Raw genomic sequence first — 22,403 nt, 5'->3', positions numbered from 1 at the left:
GTCCGTGTTCGGCATTTTGCCACTTTGATCAGATGTCCAACGACTTCTCGGCTGTTTAACTTAAGTGCCCGAACAGTGACGCTTTCTTATCTCTTAATGTTCTTAGCAGGGCCGGGGAGTATGTGGATCGGACTGAGTTTCCCATCAGCCTTGAGCTTAACTTTGCAGCAACCAGCCCCCAGGGAGAGCAGTCGATGGAGAGGTAATTAGGGATCATGTAGTATCAGGGAAATAATTACGGGGGGGGGCCCTGGGCAGTCGTTCTCAGAAGTTGTGGCTTGCCAGGTGATTCATCAACAAAGGCATGAGGATCCCTTTGAGGCCAGGAAGAAAGTGTTCTAGATATGGCAATCAAGGGAATTAGCCACCGGATGGAGGCATAATTATTCGGGGAAAGAAATCGTCCTTTCTCACGAAAGGTAAAGAAGAAATCTCACGGCCGTGAGGATGGCAGTGCCAGGCAGGCCTTCAGCAGGAAGGGTGGGGGGTTGGGCAGAGAGCCCAGACGCTGGTGCGGAACAGTCGACCACGTGCTGAGCTCACGTCACACGGAATCGAGAGCGTGGCCCAGCCCTCCTGTCCTTCGAGAAGGTTAACCGTGACCCAGATCCTCCTTCGTAGCCGTAAAGGTTTCCCCGTCACTTCGGCAAGCCCCGCGCACCCGTGCGCACCGTGCATGCTCTCCCGCTGCCCCCGCCCCCGGACACGCAGCTCGGGCCCTCACTAGAGAAGGCCACTGACAGCGACATTCTGGATTCCCACGATGTGTTAACAACCCTTGAATCTCAGCAGCTTGCCAGACACAGACAGGTTTCTCTCTCACATTGTCCTCTGAGGCAAGACAAGAAGGCCCCCCGCGGCTCCAATGAGCAGGAGCCCCAGCAGGTCCACACCCGAATCCCTGGAGCCTGAGGTCACCTTACCTGGCCGGCGGAACTGAATCAAACATCACTGTTAGGAAGGTGGTCCTGGGCTCCGGGGGCCGAATCCTTCTGAGAGGGAGGCAGAGGGCACGGGCCGTACAGGAGGGTGGCGGAGAGAAGACCACGTGGACCACAGAGCCGAGGGCTGCTGGCAGCCTGCAGCTTCTGGAAACTGGAAGACGCCAGGGGTACACCCCCTCGGGGCCTCGAGGAGGAACCAGCCCCGTGCCGCCCGGACCTGTGCCCATGGGCCAGTGTGTTCGAGACGCCGTCGCAGACCACCAGCCCCCGAGGATGATGTCTGATGGGAAGACCCAGGTTGGGAACAGCGTGGCCAAGCCGAGGACGGAGGCTGGACGGGCAGAGCGTCTCTCGCAGCCCTGGGGAGAACCGACCCCGCAGACTCCTGCGTCCGGGACCTCTGCCTCTGGACCTGTGACGCAGTGACATTCTGCAGTTTAACCAACACCCATATCCTCCCATCAGGCAGTCGCACCCCCAAACTAGTCCCTGTCAACAGCCTCAGCAGTGCCGTGACTGAACCAAAGATGTGGCCGTCGCAGACCCCGCGGGATGGGGAGCTCTGAACGGGCAGGCGTCTGGTGGGGTAACCATCAGTCAGTTTCCCTTCAGGGGTCGCCCCTTTCAGAGAGGCCCCAGGCGTCCTCGGCCTGGAATCTGTCTGTCCTACAAGGAGAGGGAAGGTCCAGGAGGTCCCAGCAGGAGGAACGTGGGGCTCAGACCCAGGAAGGGGTGCAAGCCACGTGACCCCGTGTCAGTTTCCCCATCTGAAGAGGCGTCTGAGAAACGGGTCTACTTCACAGGGTTGATATGCGGATTCGGGGCGTGGACGTGTGGCCGTTGGGATCAGTGTCAGCATACAGCAGGCATCCCACGGGCCCAGCGATGATGGCACACACATGCCCTGCTCTCCTTCGAGGCCCCCAGCCACGTGCCTGCCCCTTGAGCGTAGCCGCGGCTCTGACCGCAGCCTGCTAACGTGTGGGTCCTCACCATGCGAGGGCAAGCCCGAGCTTCCATGTGGAAAGTTCTGCAAAATGGAGAGCCCATCCAGGGGGACACAGCTGGATGATTCCCAGGCTCAGACTCAGTGAAAGCTTGAGTGATGGCTTCAATCATCTCTCACTATGGCTGAATTTGGTTTGCCAGGTCCCCAGTGGATACCGGACACAGGGAATCTGATTTGAATGGAAACATCTCAATTTCAAGGATGCTTGGGATTCCGTCCCTGAATGAGGCAGGGGATGGAATTCTGGCTATAGTAGGATGCTCCCCGGGGGCGCCGATCCTTTAGTGGCAGGTGCAGCTGCGGGGGAGGGGCTGGGTCACAGGTTGGGGTTGGGGGCGGGGGGAGATCCAGGCTCCCATCTGCCCCCTGCTGGCCACGTCCCAGAGGTGAGCTATTTGAACTCCCTGAAACCCGTTTCCTCTCCCGTAAAAAGCTGCCCCACACAGCTGCTGTCTAACAGACACCAGATGCAGAGTCACATTCACCAGATGCACGTTCATGTGCAAAATGATACACGGACCGACAGCAGCAGGATCCTCGCCAGGGACGGGGACCCGGCCGAGTATCCCAGTAGGAGACGGCAAGCCTGTGCTGGGGGAGAGGCGGAGGGCTGTCGCCTGGAAGACGTGGCAAGTGGATGGCCTGGTGGGATGTTAGGCCTGATATTGATGCTGCCTGGGCATGTGGGGCGAACCAGAAGGGGCCCTGAGAGTCCTCCCCGAAACCGTCTCCCTGGCTCTGCTCCCACAGATCAGGTCCCCAGGCCAAATGAGCTGGGGGGGCGTGGGGACCAGGTGCAGCTCCTGCTCACCCCGGAGCGGTGTGGTCCAGCTGTCCGCCTGTCCACGGCGCCGTCCAGGCAGGACGATCACACCCTCTCAGGTGAGTGTTCCCGCCCCGGGTCCTCAGAGGGTGGCTTCCCATAGTCCCTGCGGGTTCTTGCTCCCCATCACAGCCCCCGCGGGCCTGGCTTGGCCGCCCCCGTCCTCCCGCCCCCGCTGTGGGTACACACAGCCCATAAACTGCTGCTGGGCTCATAAACAGATGTGAGTCCAGTCATCCCCGGGTCCCCGGGCAGGAATCCCTCCTTCGCCAGTTGGCTGAGTGGGAGTTGATTAAAACAGGCAGGAAGGATGTGTAGACCCAGTGAAAACTGGGTTTCAACCTTCGCTCTTGCAAGCAGAGGTGAGGCCCCAGCTTCTGGGCCCCCGTGTTCTCCGTCTCCGAGGTGGAGGCCACAATGCCCTGCCACGACACCAGCGCTCGAACCGTAACCCCCACAGAACACGGCGTGGCCGAGCACACAGGCACGCACAGTCGTCACACTGCGTCGAGCAGGACACTTAAACTGCGCTATTTGTAAATTACACCTCAAGAAAGTCTCTAGTTTTAAAAACACAGAGAGCAGAAGCCCCCTACGAGTCCCTGGGTAGGGCAGGAATCCATGCCTAGAACCCCACGGACGACAGTGATCTCTCTCACTCTCTCGCTCTCTCTCTGGTGGTTAAGGGAACCTGCTCAGTTCGAAACCAGGCTGCCCCACTCACTGGCCCCATCACTTCAGGGAAGCTGCCTGCGCCACAGTTGTTCCACCTGTAAAATGGGGATGCGAGGGGCACCTGGGTGGCTCAGTTGTTAAGCATCTGCCTTCGGCTCAGGTCATGATCCCACGGTCCTGGGATCGACCGGGGTCACTGGTTCTCTGCTCAGTGGGGAGCCTGCTTCCTCCTCTCTCTGCCTGCTGCTCTGCCTACTTGTGATCTCTGCCTGTCAAATAAATAAATAAAATCTTTAAAAAAAAATGGGGATGCAAACAGGTCCTTCCCCATAGGGCTGTTCTGAGGACAGAGGGGACAGACGTCAAGTGCTCCGAATGGCGCTTTAGCCCTCGTCACCACTGCCATAGCGGAATCTCCGTCTGGGGCGAGGCCAGACGCTCCCGGCTTCCCGAGCCTCCAGGGAGGCGGTGTCCGCCGCGCTCACTCCTGGTGCCTCAGCCTCCCGACCGCGCCTCGCCGGGAGATCTCGCATCCACTCCCCCTGCCAGGTCCATCTGCTGATCCCACTGCTCTGTGCTGAGCCCCAGTTGTGCACAGAACAGGAGGCGTGTGGAGGCCGGTGAGGAGCAGAGACAGCCCCTCGCTATAAGCAGGACAGACAGACATTACTTAGGGGACAAGGAAGACGGACCAGGAGGGAGGGATCAAGGGGGTGGGGCCGGGAAGAAGGAAGGAGGGAGGAGGGCAGGAATCCTCGTACATCCGTGCCAACGCCTCCCCTGACACTCTGAGTGGGGCTCAGGCTCGAAGATAAGCCTTCTCCAAAGCCCTGACCCGTGCCGGACCCTGGACACCTGTCTCGAGACCGAGCTCATCCACACCACCTTCAACACACACCAGCAGCCGCTGCCCCTCCCTCGAAACCCCTCGAAGAACCATGACCCCGCATGTGTTCCGCTGACCCGGGTCACCCCCTGGGCTGCCCGCGCCGCCAGGTGACGGAGAGAACATTCTCAGGCTCCTCCGCGTCTCCCAGCGTCTCCACCGGCCTGGCACGGCCTCGGGCAAACAGGCTTCCACCTCTCTCCGGCTGTCCCCTCAAAATGCAAGTCTGCTACTCGCAGCAGTGCTTGCCACAGGCTCTTCGGAGGGAGACGAGACGGACGGACGTCTGCTGACCTCAATGTCGCTGAGCTGGAAGGGAGGGCGCAGGCGCCGGGGTCTGGGCCCCCAGGGGTGCACCCGGAAACTCACTGAGCAGGGCGGCAACATTGTCTGGGGTCCCATGAAGAAGGATGAAGCCTCCGAGGGAGGAGAGAGAGACGTCTCCTGTTGTTGGTGCTTCTAATATTTCCTTCCGGTGGGTCAAACGCAAACCATGTGGCTTTTGAGGAATGAACTGTTTTCTCCTCTTTCTGCGTCTCTTCCTGGGCTTCTGATGGGAGAATATCTAATTCTGGAAGGTTTAAAGGAAGGGAAGAATCCATCTTTATCGTCTCTCTTTCCCTCCCCTCGCCCTCTCCAGAGGATTCTTCCCATGGCTGGCGGGGGAGGCGAGGGTTGTGCGTGCCCTGTGGAGCAGGTCCACACCCTCAGACCCAGTTACAGTAAATCATGTAACTTATGCAGCATGTTCAAAGGTGGTTAAGTGCTATGGAGAAGAATAAATCCGAGGAGGACAGTGAGCTCCTAGGGCAAGGACGGACAGCTCGCAAGTTTAAATACAGGGTTTTAGGAGGAATCTTCTTGAGAAGGTCACACTTTAGCAAAGCCTTGAAGAAAGTGAGCGAGTCATAGAGTATTCTGAAGATAGAACATTCTACCCAGAAGGAGCTGCAGCAAGTGCAAAGGTCCTGAGGCAGGATCATGCCTGGATGTTACAGGGATGCCAGGAGGCCAGCCTGCTGGGGCCAAGAGGTCAGGGTTCAGAAGGAGTCAAAGAGGTAGCAGGGGCCCCTGGTGCAGGCCACTCAGGGGATTCTGTCTGGGTCCCAGGCAGATGGGAAGACACTGAAAGCTTCCGAACAGAGAATGTCCTTTGTCTGCCATTTCCCTCCTGCTTATCAGCAGCGTCCACTGGAAACTGGGTGTTCCCTGATTCAGCAAATGTAACCGAACCGCAGCGTGGGAGTCCCTGAGTGCTGAACGTGAGGTGACTGCCCCTTTCAGGAAAGTTCTGAATCGAGGCAGGTCCTCCTTGAGTTAGCTCGGGGGCTCATGAAGGCCAAAGGTGCTCTGTCCTGCTCAAATCCCTCAAATCCCCACCTACCGATGCCACGCTGGCGGCCTGGAACCAGCCAGGAGGCAAGGATTTATACCCCGTCATTGGTGAAGGCCACAGGTCCGGCTCACCGCGGCTTCCCAGGAGAGCCCACGGTCCTCGTGTCCGAGGAAGCCTGGGGACGGGGGCGGAGCCTGGCCATTCTCGTCACTGTCTGCATTTCCTCCTTCCTTGCTGTATCAGTCACCTACTGCCGCATAACAAATGACCCCAAATCTCAGTGGCTGCATTATTATTACTGTCCCCCGTGTGTGTGTGTGTTGGGAGGTCAGTGTTTCGAGGCCCAGCTGACACTGTTTCACCAGCTGAGTCTGGCTGAGTATCTCGCTCATTCCTCCTCTTCCTCACGACACGGGGATCTCAAAGCAGCCGGGCTTCTAAAATGGGGCGTGGGGCTCTGGTGGGACCAAGAGAAGCCGCCTTCTCTGTTCCTTAGCATCTGATCCGCTCCATTCCTTCTGTCAAGGAGGAGTCCTTCAGCCCGGCCCGGATTCAAGGTGAAGGGGAACAGATCCCACGTCTTGATGCAAGCGTCAGAGCATCTGCTGGCACCATCCGTCTGCTACACGGACTCTCAGACGGGGTGACCTTTCTGCTCCCCTGCCGTAAAGTACGCCATGGGGCAGCGTTCCATCCACGACAGGTGAGCAGAAGGGTGTCCACACAGAATTCCGAGGGCTGAAAAGGGCCCCCGAGAATGTAGAGGCGGCGGCACAGGAGACGGAGGAGCCTGCCACCCTGCAAACAGGGACGATGCGGAGACACACCCTGCACAGCCCTGCGTAGCACTGTGGTCCGGGCACCGGCTTAACTTGCACGGGCACTGGGATTTGAGGGTTTATCTGTGTGTACGTGTGATGGTTTTAATGCAGGTCTGCCAATGCTTCAAGAGCCTCCTGCCGAAAAGTGGAAGCCACTGCCTTCTCCTGCGAATGGGCCAGCTTCAGTGGCTCACTTCGAACAAACAGAATGTAGCCGAAGGGGCACTTCATGGCCTCTGAGGTCAAGTTAGAAGAAGGCCTTCAGCTCGGCTTGGCTGTCGCCTGGGGCACCTGCCCTTGGAATCCAGGTTCCAAGCTGCGAGGATCCCGGGCCGCACAGAGCGTCTGTCCACAGCCCCGGCCGCGCTCCTGGCATAAGCCTGCACACTCGGAGTCAACGCTCACACTCAGTCACACTGGCCTTGCCATGTCCTGCCCCCAACTTCCAGCAGCCCCAGGGGAGGACATTGCTTCCCTGCGCTGCATGATCCAGCTGTGAGGGCATCTGGCCGGAGCAGCCGGCCCGTCTCCTGTCCACCCGAATCGTCCTCCACCTGGGCTTGGAGCCCCACGAGAGCACGGATTTGGGACCAGCCCCTCTCCCGCACTGTCCCCAGCGCCCAGCCCATGAAGACTGCTCCGCAAACACTGGTTGGATGAATGAGGGATATGTACATTTCTCTGGACCCCAATTTTTCTTTCTGTCAACGTGGAATAGCACATGCCGCCTCCCTGTGTAAAGACTGTGTAAACACAACAGGGGCTTATAATCCCCACGTCACGAAGCTGCAAAGTGCCGATGCTTCGCCGCACAAAGCAGGGGCTCGGGCGTGCAGGCGTCTCCCACCAGCCCTGGGACTCGGCCACTGAGGTTCTGAAACTTCTCTGAATCTTCACCTGCCTCACCCCCCTCCATGACTCTCCCTCCTTCCCAGCTCACTGAGAGCCGTCCTCCTGTCCATGCTGTCCTCCTGTCTGTGCCACCCTCCCGTCCGTGCGGGACCGGCCAGCCTCGCTGCACCAGGCTCCGGAGTGCACCTGACGAAGGCACCCTTTAGCCCGAGTGCGTCTCTCCTCTGTCCACCGTCACTCCATAGCGCTTACTCTCTCCTTGCACAGGTTTTCTTAATCTCAAGTGACTGAAAATAATTCTGAAGGTCGTTCCAGCGACTGCGGCTCCCAGAGAGAGTCAATATTTACAGGACACCTGAACGGAACAAAAATAACCCAGCAAGAAGGCATCCGCCGCTCTGGGGAGGGAGCAGGGATGGGGGCTTCCTTCCGCGGGTCCTGGGGAGGCGAGCGGTCATGCCCCAGGAGGGCCCAGGCCTTGCGGTCATGGTTCTCCCCGACCTTCTGTCTATATAACCTAAGAAAAGGGCGAGGGCCAAGATCTGGTCCCGAAGAAAAATAGTGGATGGATGCCAAGGACAATGGATTGTTTTCCATGAACTCTGTCCCCGTTTTCCAGGAAAAGATGCTGTTTTGTTGTGTGGAGCCACTGCCCCCGCTCAGCCCGTGCTTCTCGGGGCAGGTGACAGTATCCGCACATAAGTCAACTGGCACGTGGCATTGCTGTGGCCACCCCACTTGGCTCAAGGGTAAGCATGTGGGATGCATGGGTGGCTCAGTCAGTTAAGCGTCTGCCTTCGGCTCAGGTGATGATCCCAGGGTCCTGGGATCCAGGCCTGCATCGGGCTCCCTGCTCGGCGGGGAGCCTGCTTCTCCCTCTGCAGGCTGCTCCCTCTGCTTATGCTCTCTCTCTCTCTTTCTGACAAATAAATAAATAAATAAATCTTTTTAAAAAAGGGGAGGGTAAGCATGTGATCTGAGTGGACCACACCCCCATGAATCTCAGAACTCTTGCAGGAGCACCCCCCCCTCACGAAAAGTAAGACAGCTGCTTTTCTTCCCACACATGGAATTGGGAGGATATGGAGAGCCTCTAGTCACCCTGTCAACCCTTGGAGGAAGATGTCAAAAGAAAGATAGAGCCGAGGGGTGGAAAGAATCAGGGTCCCCTCATCCTCATGAAATGCCACAGACGCCCTGACTTAGCGATGCTTCGGTGAATCCAGGTTGTGTGGGACCAGAAGTGAAGGCGCCCTAGCGGCGGGATCTGGAGACCTAATGAGAGTTGGCCCATCACTAAGTGGCAGCACAAACCATATTTGCAGCTAAAATTCAGAACAGCTCCTGGCCCCTTGATGGAGCCACTGTAAATTTTTTTAGGTGTGAAAACAGTATTCTCGGTTGAATTTTTTTTTTTTTTTTTTTTTTTACAGCTCTGATCTTTTTAAAGAGACATAATATGTGTGAATAACATGAAATAGTGTCTAGGGTTTGCTACAAAATAACACAGGTAGGAAGGAAGTAGATGGGGTGCGATGGACACAACAGTAACCACGAAATAGTAAGTGTGGCAGCTGGGCTTGGAACACGGTGGGGGGGGGGTGTTGATTTGAAACGTTTGTGTATTTGACATTTCCCATAACAAAGAGAACAATTAGCGGCTATTTGAATGGTCTCTTCCCAAGATGAGGGTTTCCCACGCGCAGCTGAATTAGGGACACTGACACCGCCCTGGGAACTAGGCCTATTCTGTTAGATCGAGCAGTCGCTCTCCTAAATGCCTTTACTCAGGGTTGAGTCCTCGTGCTCCCGCATGTGTTCAAGCCGTGACGTGAGAGGTGTCAGCACCATTAGCAGAAGCTGAGCTTCTCGAACAGATAAACGGTGCTGATTTTCTACTGAACGCTCCCAATAAGACATCGGTTATTAGAGTAAGGGCTCAATTTCTTTCGCCCCATTACTGAAATCAAAGCAAAGCTTTTGGAAGTGCGCTCCGCGGAACACGAATGGGGCTACAACTGGAAACGCTCTTGTTAATTTGGGAAGTTCCACGCTGGAGACAACGTAGTTGTTTTCACGGGAGTCCCAGGAACACGAACTCTGCGGCAGCACAAATCGCGAGAGGAAAGCAATGGTGTCCTAAGTCGGCGAACCGGACGGCGAAAACCGCGAACCCGCCTCGCAAGAACCGAGCGCGCTCTGCCCCATCGCAGCAAACTGCCCTCCCGGACCAATGAATGCTGAGGCAGGTAGTCCTTTAGGTGGACGCCGGTCCTCACCACCTGTCCTCAAGTCCTTGGGGGTCTCTCCCCCGGACGATGGGCGGGATGGAGGCACTGACTTCCGACGAACTGAATGTCACATAAGCGAAGGGATGTCACCTCTGAGCCTTTCGCAAGAATTCTGCCTTCTGCTCTGCTCCGTCTCTTTCCTGCCTCTCCATGTGGGAAAAGGAAGCTGCCGTGTTGCGAGCGCCCTAGGGAGAAGCCGTGTGACGAGCCACCCGAGCCTCCCGTCCGCCGCCGGTAAGAATCCGAGGCTGCCCAGAGCCACACGGGTGGGCTGACGGGAGCAACTTTCTCCCCGCCCCCATCAAACTTTGACGTGACGGCAATGCTGGCCAACAGCTCAGTTGCGACCCTGTGGAAGGACGCAGCCGAGCTCTGCCCGGATCGCTGACCCATGGATGTAATGGTGTAATGTTCGTTGTTTTAAACCACTAAGTTTGGGGGTCACTTGTTATGAGGCACTAGATACCACACATAAAGCTCTCGGTGCAAAAGTTTAGATATTTTGTATACATTCAGAGGAAGTGGACCTCAACATGTTTCCATGAAGGTGACCTGGGCATGCAAAGGTCACCGAGACAGAGCCCACTTTTCGCTTGGTGCCACGACTCCATCAGGGTTTAGAATGTCTGAGTCTTTGGAGAACCGCTTTGTAAATTCGCCCAAGCGTTGAACGGTTTGCTGAAAACTACCGACTCGGGCTGCATTCTGTCCCAAATCAGACCAACTCTCCAGTCAGAGTGTTACAACGGAAGAGCACCACAAACCTGAGCTTTTAGAAAGTTTTTAGTAAATTGCAGTCATGGAGGCGGGGAGGGGAAAGGCTGGAGAGCAGGAAGACGTCGGAGTGTCGCCCCCAGAAGGCAGGCAGGAACAGGAAAATCTCAACAGTGATGGTGCAACCAGGCAAGATTTAATTCTGAAATCATGGGTTTGTGCTGGGAGATATCCTGAGAAGAATGTTTCGATAGAGTTCATCTATTTAATTAGATAAATTTATATTCTGTGTCAGAATGGAGCAAAACTGAGAAAGGCTACAATTTTGCAGAACCCAAATTTGATAAAATATTAAAAGAAACTTCAGGTAGAGGCCAATGACTTGACAGGTGTCGTGTTGTAAGAATATTTGTCAAAGAAAGGTCGTCTGAATGGAGGCCAAAAGGACCATTGGTGAAAATATCTAGGCTGAATGATATATTAATTCCAATATTTTAATACCTAATAAAAAACAGGCTTTATGTGGTTGCACTGGCTCCAAACTTCTGTTAGATAGATTTTACTACAAAAAAAAACGTATTCTTTAGAAAAATGACCGTGGCATAGTACTAGAGACAGATATGCCAGAGAAACAAATAAAATGACATGAATGCACCCCATGATGATTAATCTCACAGAGAGCCTGGTTTCCCACACAGCTGGTTAAACACCGTTTCTGGGTGTGTCTGCAATGGTGTTTCTGGATGGGACGGACCTTGGGATTGGCAGACTGAGAGAAAAGCAGACCACCCTCTCCCACACGGTGGGCCTCACCTAATCCACCGAGGGCCTGGAAGGGACGGACAGGGCGGAGGAGGGAACGGTGTTCTCCCTCTCTCTCTGCTGGACTGCTGAGCTGCGACGTCTGGCCTCGCCCACCCTCAGCATGGCACGTTCACACGCCGCGGGCCCTCTGACGTGGGCTAGAACCACACCACGGGCCTTCCCGAGCCTCCAGCTTGCAAGGGACAGGACGGCAGATCCTGGGATGTTCCGGCATCCATCACCCATGGGATAATTCCTCCTATTTCGGTTTTGTTTTTTTTTAAGATTTTATTTATCTGAGAGAGAGTGAGAGCTAGAGAGAGAGTAAGCACACACATAGAGCTAGAGACAGAGGGAGAAGCAGGCTTCCCACTGAGCAGGGAGCCCAGTGTGGGGCTCGAACCCGGGACCCTGGGATCATGACCTGAGCCGAAAGATGCTTGATGACTGAGCCACCCAGATGCACCCATCATATTTCTTTACACACGTTTCATATATTTTATACATATGTTAATATATAAATGTATTTGTATAATTATACATGTATTTATATGAACAGAACACATACATATATATAATGTATGGGTATACTTACACATGTGTGTATATTGTTTATGTATAGAAATATTATATGTGTCATTGTGTGTCTCTATAGGGACATACACACCCACACACACACACATATACAGACATACACTACTGGTTCAATTTCTCTGGAGAACTCTAATACATCCACCAAGGATAATTAGCCTACTTTACTTTAAATTAATATGAAGTATTCACGTAAAACGTAGTAAGATTTTTTTTCTGGAACGTACGCAGCTTACCTTTTAGAAAACACTATAGTTTTTGAAAACAGTTTCTGAGTACATCCCAGGGATCGGACATCATCAAACCAATCTGTCAGTCCACAAAGATGATACCGAAAGTACGGGGTGTTAGTTCTTTCGGAAACTGCCACTCCCGAGGATGTCTCGGCTTAGATGATAAATGAGCGGCCATCCTTCTTGAGCCAAGGGATGGATGTTTCCTTTGCAAAACCAGGAGGGCCGGGAGAGCCGCCCTCCCAGTGGGCACGCACCACCAGCTCCTGAGACGAACGTGTTCTAGACTCTTTCTGGCTTCTGAGCTTTCGCTACAGGGCCGTTCCTCCAACCAGTGACACACTCTCTGTCTTCCCACCCAACATCCTCTCACTGACATGCTATGGTCCTCGAGGCCAAAACGCGGACTGCACCACCCCCCCGGCCCCCGAGAGCGCTCACTGGTTCCCAGTGGCCCAGGGAGGGGCCCGAAGCCACTGGGGCGGAAACGCTCCCTCCCCTCCTCTCGCACCATCTGGTGTTCCCTGACTTCACGCTGCACCCCGAGTCTCTCCCTGGCAAACGGAGCCGTTCTTTAAAATCTCAGATCACATCACTGCCCGACATCACCGTCCGGCTCACTCCCAGAAACATTCCAGGTCCTGCGCCATGCGACCACACCTCTCCCTCCCCGGGCTCCTCTCCATGCCCTCTGCTGCGGCCACGCGGCCCCCGTGGGCTCCTTCTGGGGCTGGACTAACCCATAGTTCTCGGGGGCTGGCCTGCGGCCATTGGGAGCACAAATGAGGTGGTGGCGGGGATCCACATGTTCTCACTGCCCCCTCGCGAAGGCGTCCCTGCGAGTGGGATGTATTTTTTCTACCCACCGCCGGGCTCAGCCACGGGATGGCTCTGGGCTGCCCGTCACACCCCGGCCCCAGGCAGAGGCTTTCCATGGGCTCTCGTGGCTTGATGTGGCCTCGGTGCTCCTGCCTGACTCCGGGAGGCACCTCCCCCGGGGAACTGCAGGTCCTTTTCTGAGTCTCAGGGCAGGGACAGGTGAAGCTAATCCTAACCCAGTCACTTGTCGGGGCGCGGTTTACGCAGGGGCAGCCGGGGCCTTGGACTTCCGCAGGGATCTCCAGAGCTCATGTTTCCCGTCATCACACACGTCCATCTGGGAAACTGAAGCCCCTGATGTCCTCACTGCTGGCCTGCGGCGGGGCGAGGGGGCACCGGTCAGGACAGACAACTTCGGGCGGAGTCTCCCTCTGGGGGAGACACAGGTGTGACAGACGCGTCCCCGCCGCTCCGCACGCAGGTCCGTTTGCTCCTGCAAAACTCTGGGTCACCCCAAATGCTGGTGGCCAGACGGCCGATAAAGGGACTGTGCCACAGCCACGTGCCAGAGAGCCACGTGGGAGCGAGAACGCACGGCTGGGTGTCTCGGCAGAGCGGTGTCCGCGGCCAGAGCACTGACGTCGACGCACGTTCCTCCGCGCAACGGCTCGCCGCACACGAATCTAAAAAACGTGTTTTAGGACACAAACACGTGTCATAAAATAACGAAGACAAGAAAGAGAGAAAACCACAGACTTCCCAGAGGAGGGCTCGGCGGGCTCGCGGCAGGCTCCAAGGCATCTCCGACCCCGGACGGCGGCACGGGGGCTTGTCTCAGTCTCCTTTACGCCACAGCCGTGCTTCCTGCATTATTTTCTAAATAGGGAATTCTGTGTCGTTTCATTTAAAAAGGAGGGGCCTGCTGTGTAGCATGGCCTGTGCGCGCAAGGCTTAGAAGCTCTGAGAGAGAAGTACGGTGCGACGGGCAAGCTCGGCCCCTCGCTCCTTTAATCCCTGTGATCGGATTAGTGAGCCTCGCCTCCTCTCCTGCCCGGACTCCAGGCTGGCGTCTGGAGAGGCTGGCGGGAGCCAGAGGTCAAGCCGAGCCTCAGATGTGAGTGAATGTGTGTGTGTGTATGTGCGCACACATTACTGTGTATTTGTGTGTGAGTCTGCATTATGCTGTGTGCCCTGAGATGCACTCGTGTGCGCGTGCGTGCACCTGAGTGTGCACACATTCGTGTGTCCTTGTGCACGTGTCTGCACTCTGGTGTGTGCCCGGAGATATGCACTCATGTGTTTGTGCGTGTGCAGAGGCAGTCACGAAGCTCTGCCGCTGGCAGGTCCCACTCTCAGGGCGGCCTCTGAGACAACGGGGGGCTTCGTGTTACAGACACCGACAGCTGACAGAGCAGCCACTTGCTCCTCCTGCCGCAGGGAGGGCTCTCTGGTCTCCGGGGAGACGGCTGAGCGGGCCGGCACCAGTTGTGCTCACCCCCTTCCCCAGGAAGGAGCTGCACACACAGCGCCCCCCCCACCGTGACCCCAGGCAGGGGAAGCTGGGGCCTGAAGGAAGCCCGAGTCCACTGCATGGGGCCACCGTCGGAGGCTGCCCGTGACGGCATTCAGTAGCGCTGACCCACACAGTCCAGACGACAGACTGGAGCTCCCCGGAGGTCAAGGAGAAGGTCTGAGACACGGGCCGGCATGGCGTTAACGCTGCGCCAAGTCCAGCGGCTGGGGGCCTGGGCAGGGGCTGTGTGTAGCTGTTTCTGCGACATTTGATTTGACGACTGTCTTCCACGTGGGTGCCTTTCCATTGAAGGGCAGGATGCCACTGTCTTTTCAAGTACGCCATGTAAGGACACCCGCACGTCATGTAAGGACACCCGCGGTCCCTCTCCTGTGCGCCAGGCGCTGCTCCTGGCCCTGTATACACTCTCGCTTATAGAATTCCCCCGACCCCCTGAAGGGCAGGTCCGATCATTCTCCTCCTCAGCCCGGCCACAAGCACGTGGAGTACCACGATGTGCCTCCTTTCTCATCTAGAAAGTAGAAGGCCCAGGACGTGTCCCTGGGGAGTCTGTGCCCACTGCCGTGGAGGTGGGCCAAGACAGACGGTTTCGAGAACATACTAATGATACTTGGCATTGTGGGCTGAATCGTGTCTACCAATAAGATACATCCGAGACCCACAGATGTGTGCTGTGAACTGACTCAGAAACAGGGTCTTCGCAGGTGGAAGCAGGTGGAGAGGGCCAACCTGCTGGGTTGGGGTGGGCCGAGTCCAATGGCTGGGGTCCTTAGGGACAGAGAAGATGACGCAGAGGGAGGACAGCCAGGCGACCACGGGGGCAGAGACTGCAGTGGTGTGTCGCGGCGTCAGGGAGCACCGAGGGCTGCAGCAGGTGCGGGAAGAGGCCAGGCAGGCGCCTCCCAGAGAGGCTTCAGGGGAGTGCGGTCCTGCCCGCTGCACTTCATCCAGCACTGCTGGGCTCCGGAAGCCCGAGACAATGACTGTCTGTTGTGTCAGCACGCAGCTCACGGCACTTCGGGAGAGCAGCCCCAGGAAGCCTGGAGCAGCAAAGCCGCATGATGCCCGAGTGCCCGGGACTTGGAAGCACTGTGTGCCCTGCTGGGTTCCGGATCCCCCTTCCAGGACCACCTCCTCATTTTCAGGGTCCCGGTCCAGCTGTGCTCCCCCGGACGCAGACACACATCCTAGCGTCCCAGGTCCCTGGGCTTGTTCCCTCGGTGACCCCGCTGGCCAGCTTGCAAGCGTTAGTCTGGGCTTTGTCACTATTTGCACAGGACGCAGCCTGAGGTTAGAGGCCATGCCAGGCCGGCTCCTTGGCCCAGGAGGGCCCTCTCAGATTCACACAGAGGTGCATGGGGCTGACGGAAGACCACCCGCGGGGCGGAACCCGAGTGGTGCGCAGCACCGTGCTTGGTGATTTAATAGGAAGATCTTGTTTGGTGCTGATGATAACTCATGGGGGAAAGGCAGCTTCGGTTTCTGGACATCTTACTTAGAAAGTAAGGTAGAGCCACCCAGGCAGGTGTATCCGTGAATGAAGCTGGAAAACTATTCCAGAGTGCAGGAAGATGGACCACTGAATAAACAGAATATGTAAAAAACACATAACATGCACGTTACATATTGTGGGAACGGTCCACTTGATCTTCCTTGGGGAGCCATATTTCCCCAGGCTTTATCTGTGTGGTTTGGGAGAACTGATTCTGACCCCTCTCCAGGGTGGTATGTGACTTGGTGCTGGGCAACCAGAGCCTTGAACCTTCCTGGGCATGTGTCTTAAATCCTGCTGATTAGCTGGTGAGATCAATGCTAAGACTTCTGGTGGAACTTTTTTTTTTTTCATGGGACTCAAAGCTGGTAGAATGAAAGCCTGAGATTCCTGGGGATCAATAGGTCTTGCAATCTTGTGGGGGAAAGACAGTCTGAGAGTAAAGTCAACACAGACAAAACTGTATCAAGAAGGTGAAAAGAATTTGAGTCCTGACGACACATTGTGAGTTGCTGGATCCAGCTGTACCTGAAATCCACATCTGGGCTTTTTGTTTATTTAAACCAATGAACTCCGTCACATACAACTTAATGACAGCAACGTAATTCTCCAGTATGGTGCCTTTGTAGCCTAACTGGCAACATAAGTCAGATTTCTTCCAGCAAAGAACAAGAAAGGAAGACTGCATAAAGTCTGTCTCTTGGAGGACCTTTCCTCCAGAAAGGAAGAGCAAATTTGGGCTAAAGAGTGTGAGAAGGAAAGGCTTTTCTTCATTGACATGATAAAAATTGCTGTAACGTGAGTTCCCTGCTGGAGACAGAGAATTTCGCCCAGGTGTTATGCAGGCCCTGAAGACAGCTACGCAGTCTATTTTTCATGCTGAGGGACCTTCCGAGAGAAGGTGCTTTTGTTTCACTCTGTATGGCCATAATGGACCGGCTGCTTATTCAGCGCTTTCTGCTGACTATTGATTCTCTCGCATCAAGGGCCAGAAACTCGGACCTTTCTCAGCCCAGGCAGGTGACATAAATGCATTACCCAGCCCGGCAGAGGCGCATGTGTGCCTCCTCGGAGAGGGAGGAATCGTGACAAATCAGAAAGACACCTTTCCAAGGGAGGCAGCTCCCACTTAGGCCCTAGGGACTGGAATCCCAGCACCATCTTGACCTATTTTCTGGTATCTTCAGGGGTTCAGTAGTCGTTTTTTTTTAAATGTAGAATCTCCTGATTTTCCACTGTTGGCTGCAGTGGTTTGAGTGGTGTTGCTCCAAATTCACAACAACCTAGATCCTTGAGTGTATTTGGAAAGAGGGTCTTTGCAGGTGTGATTAAGGGAAGGATGGAGAGGAGCCTACGCTGTCTCGGGGTGGGGGGCTTAACCCCAGTGCAGGTGTCCTTGTCAGAGACTGCAGAGAACACCGAGACACAGGGGGGCCGCGGGACGAGAGGCAGATCCGGTCTCGTAGCAGCTTCGAAGTTTATAATACAGCATGGTCGGCTACAACCACAGTGCTGTGCTTCGCCTCTCCAGGACTGATTTATCTACTAGCTCCCAGTGTGTAGCCTTAAACAACATTTTTTTTCTAGTAGAGGCATTCAGGGAAAAAAACTCCCTACCAGTTTTTGAAAGTAGCCCGTAGTTCCACTTTCAGCCACTAGAGGGCAGGACAGACGAGAACAGCCCGAGGCTGGTGGGCTTAGTTGCTTGGCAGGAAGGGGCAGGGACCTGCGGGCTAGGGCCTTCGTCCACTTGCAGAGTCTTGCTCTGCATTAACTGCCTCACCACAGGGCATCAGGCCACACCACCATCCTCCACCATGTGCGCCGCAGTCCTTACACTTCGAGCCGTGTTATGGTTCGCTTATGTGTTTACCGTCCGCCTCCCTCCAGAGGAGCTGGGGCTTTGCTCTGTTCATGGCTGCACCACTCTCCACCCCCTCCCCCCATGTAAGAGAGCCAGGCAGCTCTGCGGTGTTTGTTGAATGGCGGAATGACAGGAGCCACAGATGAATGTGACATCTGATCCGCAGTGATGGGCCAAGTCGCCTCTGACTTCCCTGTCCCAAGGCACCGCGACTCATCGTGGATGACGATCTGCACTTGGTACGGGGTCCAGGATGTTACAAACTGCTGAACTCTGTGGTCTGGTTTATGTCTTTGACATATCTAAGCCCCGAGGAGCAGTGAGCAGGAAGTCCTCTGGGTCTACCCAGCTTGGATCGAGTTTAAAGTTAAACATGGCAAGCGTGAATCCGCTCGGAGGCTCCGGTGATCGTGCCTGAAGTGCGTCCGTCCCTTCCAGCTCCAGCATCGACACGGGACTCACGGAGCAGCGGAGCTGTAGATTCTAGTGAACGGAGATTTCTTACATAAATCACCCATTTGCAATTAGTCAAAGCAGTCCAAAAAGATGTTGCTGGGCTCCCGGGGCCTGCTGTGTGTGTTTTATCCCGTGGACTAAGAAAGCGGGTGGACGTGAACAGCAGGGCCAGGATGAGGGTGAGCACAGCAAGGCTGAGTCCCGCAGAGCAAGGGGCTCATCCTCCGCCATCTTCTAAGACGGCCTTGAACGCCAGACTCTGCCCTCTACTTCTGTCCTCACTTGTGATGCTGAATCTCCTGCCTCCCCCTTCCCCTACGAGGACCCTTGTGATTCCATGTCTCCCCAGACGATGCAGGATAATCTCTCCATCTCAAAATCCCAAACTTCATCATATCTGCAAAAGCCCGTTGGCCACATAAGGGAACATAATCACAGGTTCTGAGCATAAGGACAGGGACGTTTGGGGGTTAGTGGGTGGGGATTATTTAGTCAGTGACGATGCTGTTCTGAATTTTAGCCCATGATTGATAGAGAATGGAGAAAAAGACTCATGGTGCACTGTTGGCACCCAAGCAGCCTCTCTAGCTTTAAGAGGCCACCTTGAGGGCCACATGCCACCATTTCTAACCCTGACTGCCATGTGCCAGCCACAGCCGGCTGTTCCACGTGCACCTGTTCGATTAAAATGTCAGGCACCCCGGGGGAGACATTCTAACAGGCCAACACCACCAGCACCATCAGGGCATCAAGTAGCTGCGCACAAGGCAATGAGGCAAGCCCGCGGGCCCAAGAAGGCTGGCCCCGGTGTGACCGGAGACGAGCGTGGCTCCCAGGGCGGGACTGCTCCACCTGGGCTCCCGGCCACCCCGGCAACCACATCTGCGAGCAGTGAGTGACCTCGAAGACGCCAGCCAGCAGGTGGGGCCCTGGCGACTCCGTAACTCAAGGAAGCCCACGTAGGGGCTGGAAGGTTCAGGCAGCCTGAGCACGGGGGATCGGCCAGGTCCAAGAAAGGGCCTTAGCAACATGAGGGCTCTGTCTGAGAAATACAACGGGTCCGTCTCTTCGTAAGGAAACTCCCTCTCCTGATGCACTTCCCGTCCTCTCTCCGCAAGCCTGGGTTCCCCGTGAAGGCCAACCCTCCCCCCAGAAAGGCAGTGAGAGCAGGAGAGCCGGGAGCATCTGCGCATTTCCGCTTCATGGATGTCACTCGGTGCAGCCCCGGGGCTCCTCTTGCCGAGTTCCCTGATGGGTCTTGGGTTGCTGGGGGGGGCCGCGAGAGCAGCCGAGCGGGTGAGCGGTCCATCCGGCGGAGACGGGATCCTGGCTGGAGCAGCGCGTGCAATGAAGCGCTGTTCAACGTGCCGTAAGGAGCAGGGTAAATGTTTAACTCTCAGCTGGTACAAACGGCTGCTGTAGCTTTCTTGACTTCGGGAACACGGCTGCCTTCGTGTTCAGGATGGAGCGAAACGCGAGTCCGGCACCGGACACAGGAAGGCAGGCAGCGGACGTGACCGTGCTTGCGTTCTCGGCACCGGGGCCCCTGCCAGCGTGGGGTTTATGGGCAAACCTGCTCGCTTCCTAATTCCGTTCCTGCAGCAAATGCTAGTTTGTTCTTGTTCACATTTGCACCGAGCAAATGTATGCAGTAATAGAAGCATAAAAATTCATGTCTGGATCTGCCACGAAATCTTTAATTTTGTTGGCTATTAGCACCACCGGGCGCAGAGGGAGCGATGGAGCATCCCGCCGAGCGTGCGTGCGAGGCACTCGGGGGCATCAGGAACTTCTCCTGTGACGACGGGTCACGGCCTCGCTCGCACAAGTGGCTTCGGCCTTCTGGGATGTGGGTGGCCGGCCACAGAGGAGCGGCCGCCACCTGTGTCCACGTGCGGACACCTGCACGCTGTGCATGTGGGCGTACGGGCACTGAGAGGGGACGTGGTCCTGAGTGGCCACGTCGGAGGGTGGAACCATGAGAACCTTCTGAGTGGGAGGAGGTGGCCAAAAGGGAGCCAGGGGAACGCTGTGTTGCCCACTGGGCAGACGGGGGTACGCGGGCACCCGCGTGGAGCCAGATGGAGAAAGCCAGAAGAGATTCCTCCGGGAGCCCCTGGAAGGGAACGCAGCTTCCTCAGCTGCGGAACTGTCGGAGAATCCGTCTCCAGTGCGGGAAGCTGCCCAGGTAGGGCCAGCATACTCACTTTCTGGGACTGTGTGGCCAAGTCCACAGAGTCCGGGAGTCCGGGGGTCTGAAACACCAGAAACCCCCCCTCCTGCTCCAGGAGAGAGCCCCGCCTGCCCCTCGTGCTGCGGGCAGTCCCGGCCTTCCATGGCTGGTGGACGTGTCCCTCTGGCCTCTGTCTCCCCAGTGCCCGAGTCCAGCGGCCCTCTGCTCGGGAGGACACAGCAGTACTGGATTCAGGACCCACCCTCGGTTCCCCCTGCCACGATCCTATTTCCAGGAAGGCCACAATCGCAGACTCTGGGTGGACATGACTTTGGGGGGACCCCATGCACGCCGGTACCGCAGCCAGGTCCTCCTCTGCCAGGACAGACCCCGAGAGATGGATCTACTACGAGGAGCGTCGGGGCTCTCACGTTCTCACGCGCATGTGGCGGGGGCGCCCAGCATCTCCCACACCCTTCTCCGCCCCTTGCCTTTCTGCCTGAGGCTTTTGCTGACGCTGACGGTGGGGACACGGAGACGTCCTCCACGAACTGGGGCCCTCTGTGTGGGTTTGTGCCCTGCCACAGGGGAGGGGCCTCCAAACCACCCCCCCGTGACTCTTCTTCCCACTCGGGGGACCCGAGCCCAGCCCGGCCCGGCCCATCCGAGGCAGCGAGGACGCCAGCTCAGGGTCCAGCGCTCTCCGCGCCCCTCTCCCCCTACACAGATGCTGACATCCCTACGTGCTCCTCCCACTCCAAACAGGAAGAAGGAACGCGAAGTCCTCCCTGCTCCTGGTGCTCTCGGAAGGGGAGAGGGGCTCAGAGAAGACAGAAATGAAAAGGGGGGGGACGGAGGGGGAGGAGGGGGGGAGGAGGGGGGCCGTCCCCGCCCCACAGCCCTGCTACAGGCCCTCTGCTCTGCGGCCCTGCAGGACACGCGGGCGCCTCGTGCACCTGCACACCCACGGCTCCAAAACTGAGCTCACCACTCCCCAGAAGGCGTCACCTCGCTGGGCAGGGGCATGTGGTCCACGAGGTCCGCCCTCACCTCCTTGACCTCAGATCCCAGGAGCGGCCACGGTCACATCCCTCCTCCGGGGGCTCGCGCGCTCAGGCGTCCAGCGTCCCCTCTCGGTGATGACTCCAAACCTGGGTCTCCAGTCCCAAGGAGTCATCGGTCAGGGAGAAAGCCCTTTGGACATGTCCAGGCAGGTCTCCAGGCTTGGGCTCCGTCGATGCTACTAACGATGAAGACACGGAGCTATGTTCAAGAGGAAGTGCAGAGGGCGGCTGGGACTCTGCCTGGGGAGCGGGGGCGGAGGTGGAGGCGGAGCCAGGGACCGGTCCTAGACCTGTCTGTCCAGCTCAGCCCTGACCACGGGAGTCCTCCAGGTCAAGGGCCGGACCCTGTGTTTCTTGAAAACACCGGGCGGTCTGCCACCTCCTTGGCTCCTTCTTGGACCCATTCTGCTGGATCCCAAACTCTGGAAAATCAGCTCGGCACAGAGGAGAAACAAGGGGAGGGGGGGTCCTGCCGCCGCCCCCACTCCCATCAGAGCCTGTGACTCAGCTGCTCCCCGCGCGGCGCTGGTTTGAGGGGCTGGGTCCAGTCAGTAGGACGAGAGCGACGACCCCCCAGCACCGCGCTGGTCTCGCTTCCAGGGAGCCCTGCGCTGGCGGCGGATGCGGAGATCCGTCAGCGCGGATTTTCCGGAGTTGCGCAGCCTTGCCTCGTGGGCCTCTTCCCCCCCTTTGCTCCCTATTTGGTGCTTCTCCTTTATTTCACACGTTCGACTTGAACCAGGCTCTTTTTACATCCCGTTTCCCGGACAAGGCCCCGTTTCTGTAAGACTGAGTTGTTAAGACAAATGTCCTCAAGCGTCTCCTGCACGGACTTCGTTCGACTTGGAAGCGCCCATGAAGTCTGTGGCCCGTTTCGACAGCAGTGAGTCACTTCTGGGTTAGGACAGCACTCTGTTCCTCTTCCACGAGCTCTCATTTCCAGGGGACGGGGCTGTCCTGTACCACTTCGGGAGCGCTCCGAGTGTCCGTGCCGCGTTACCAAGCATCTGGAAGCCACCGGA

The sequence above is a fragment of the Mustela nigripes genome, chromosome 8, assembly GCF_022355385.1.
Source record: "Mustela nigripes isolate SB6536 chromosome 8, MUSNIG.SB6536, whole genome shotgun sequence".
NCBI classification, from domain to species: domain Eukaryota; kingdom Metazoa; phylum Chordata; class Mammalia; order Carnivora; family Mustelidae; genus Mustela; species Mustela nigripes.
Note: the sequence above shows the minus strand (reverse complement) of the source record.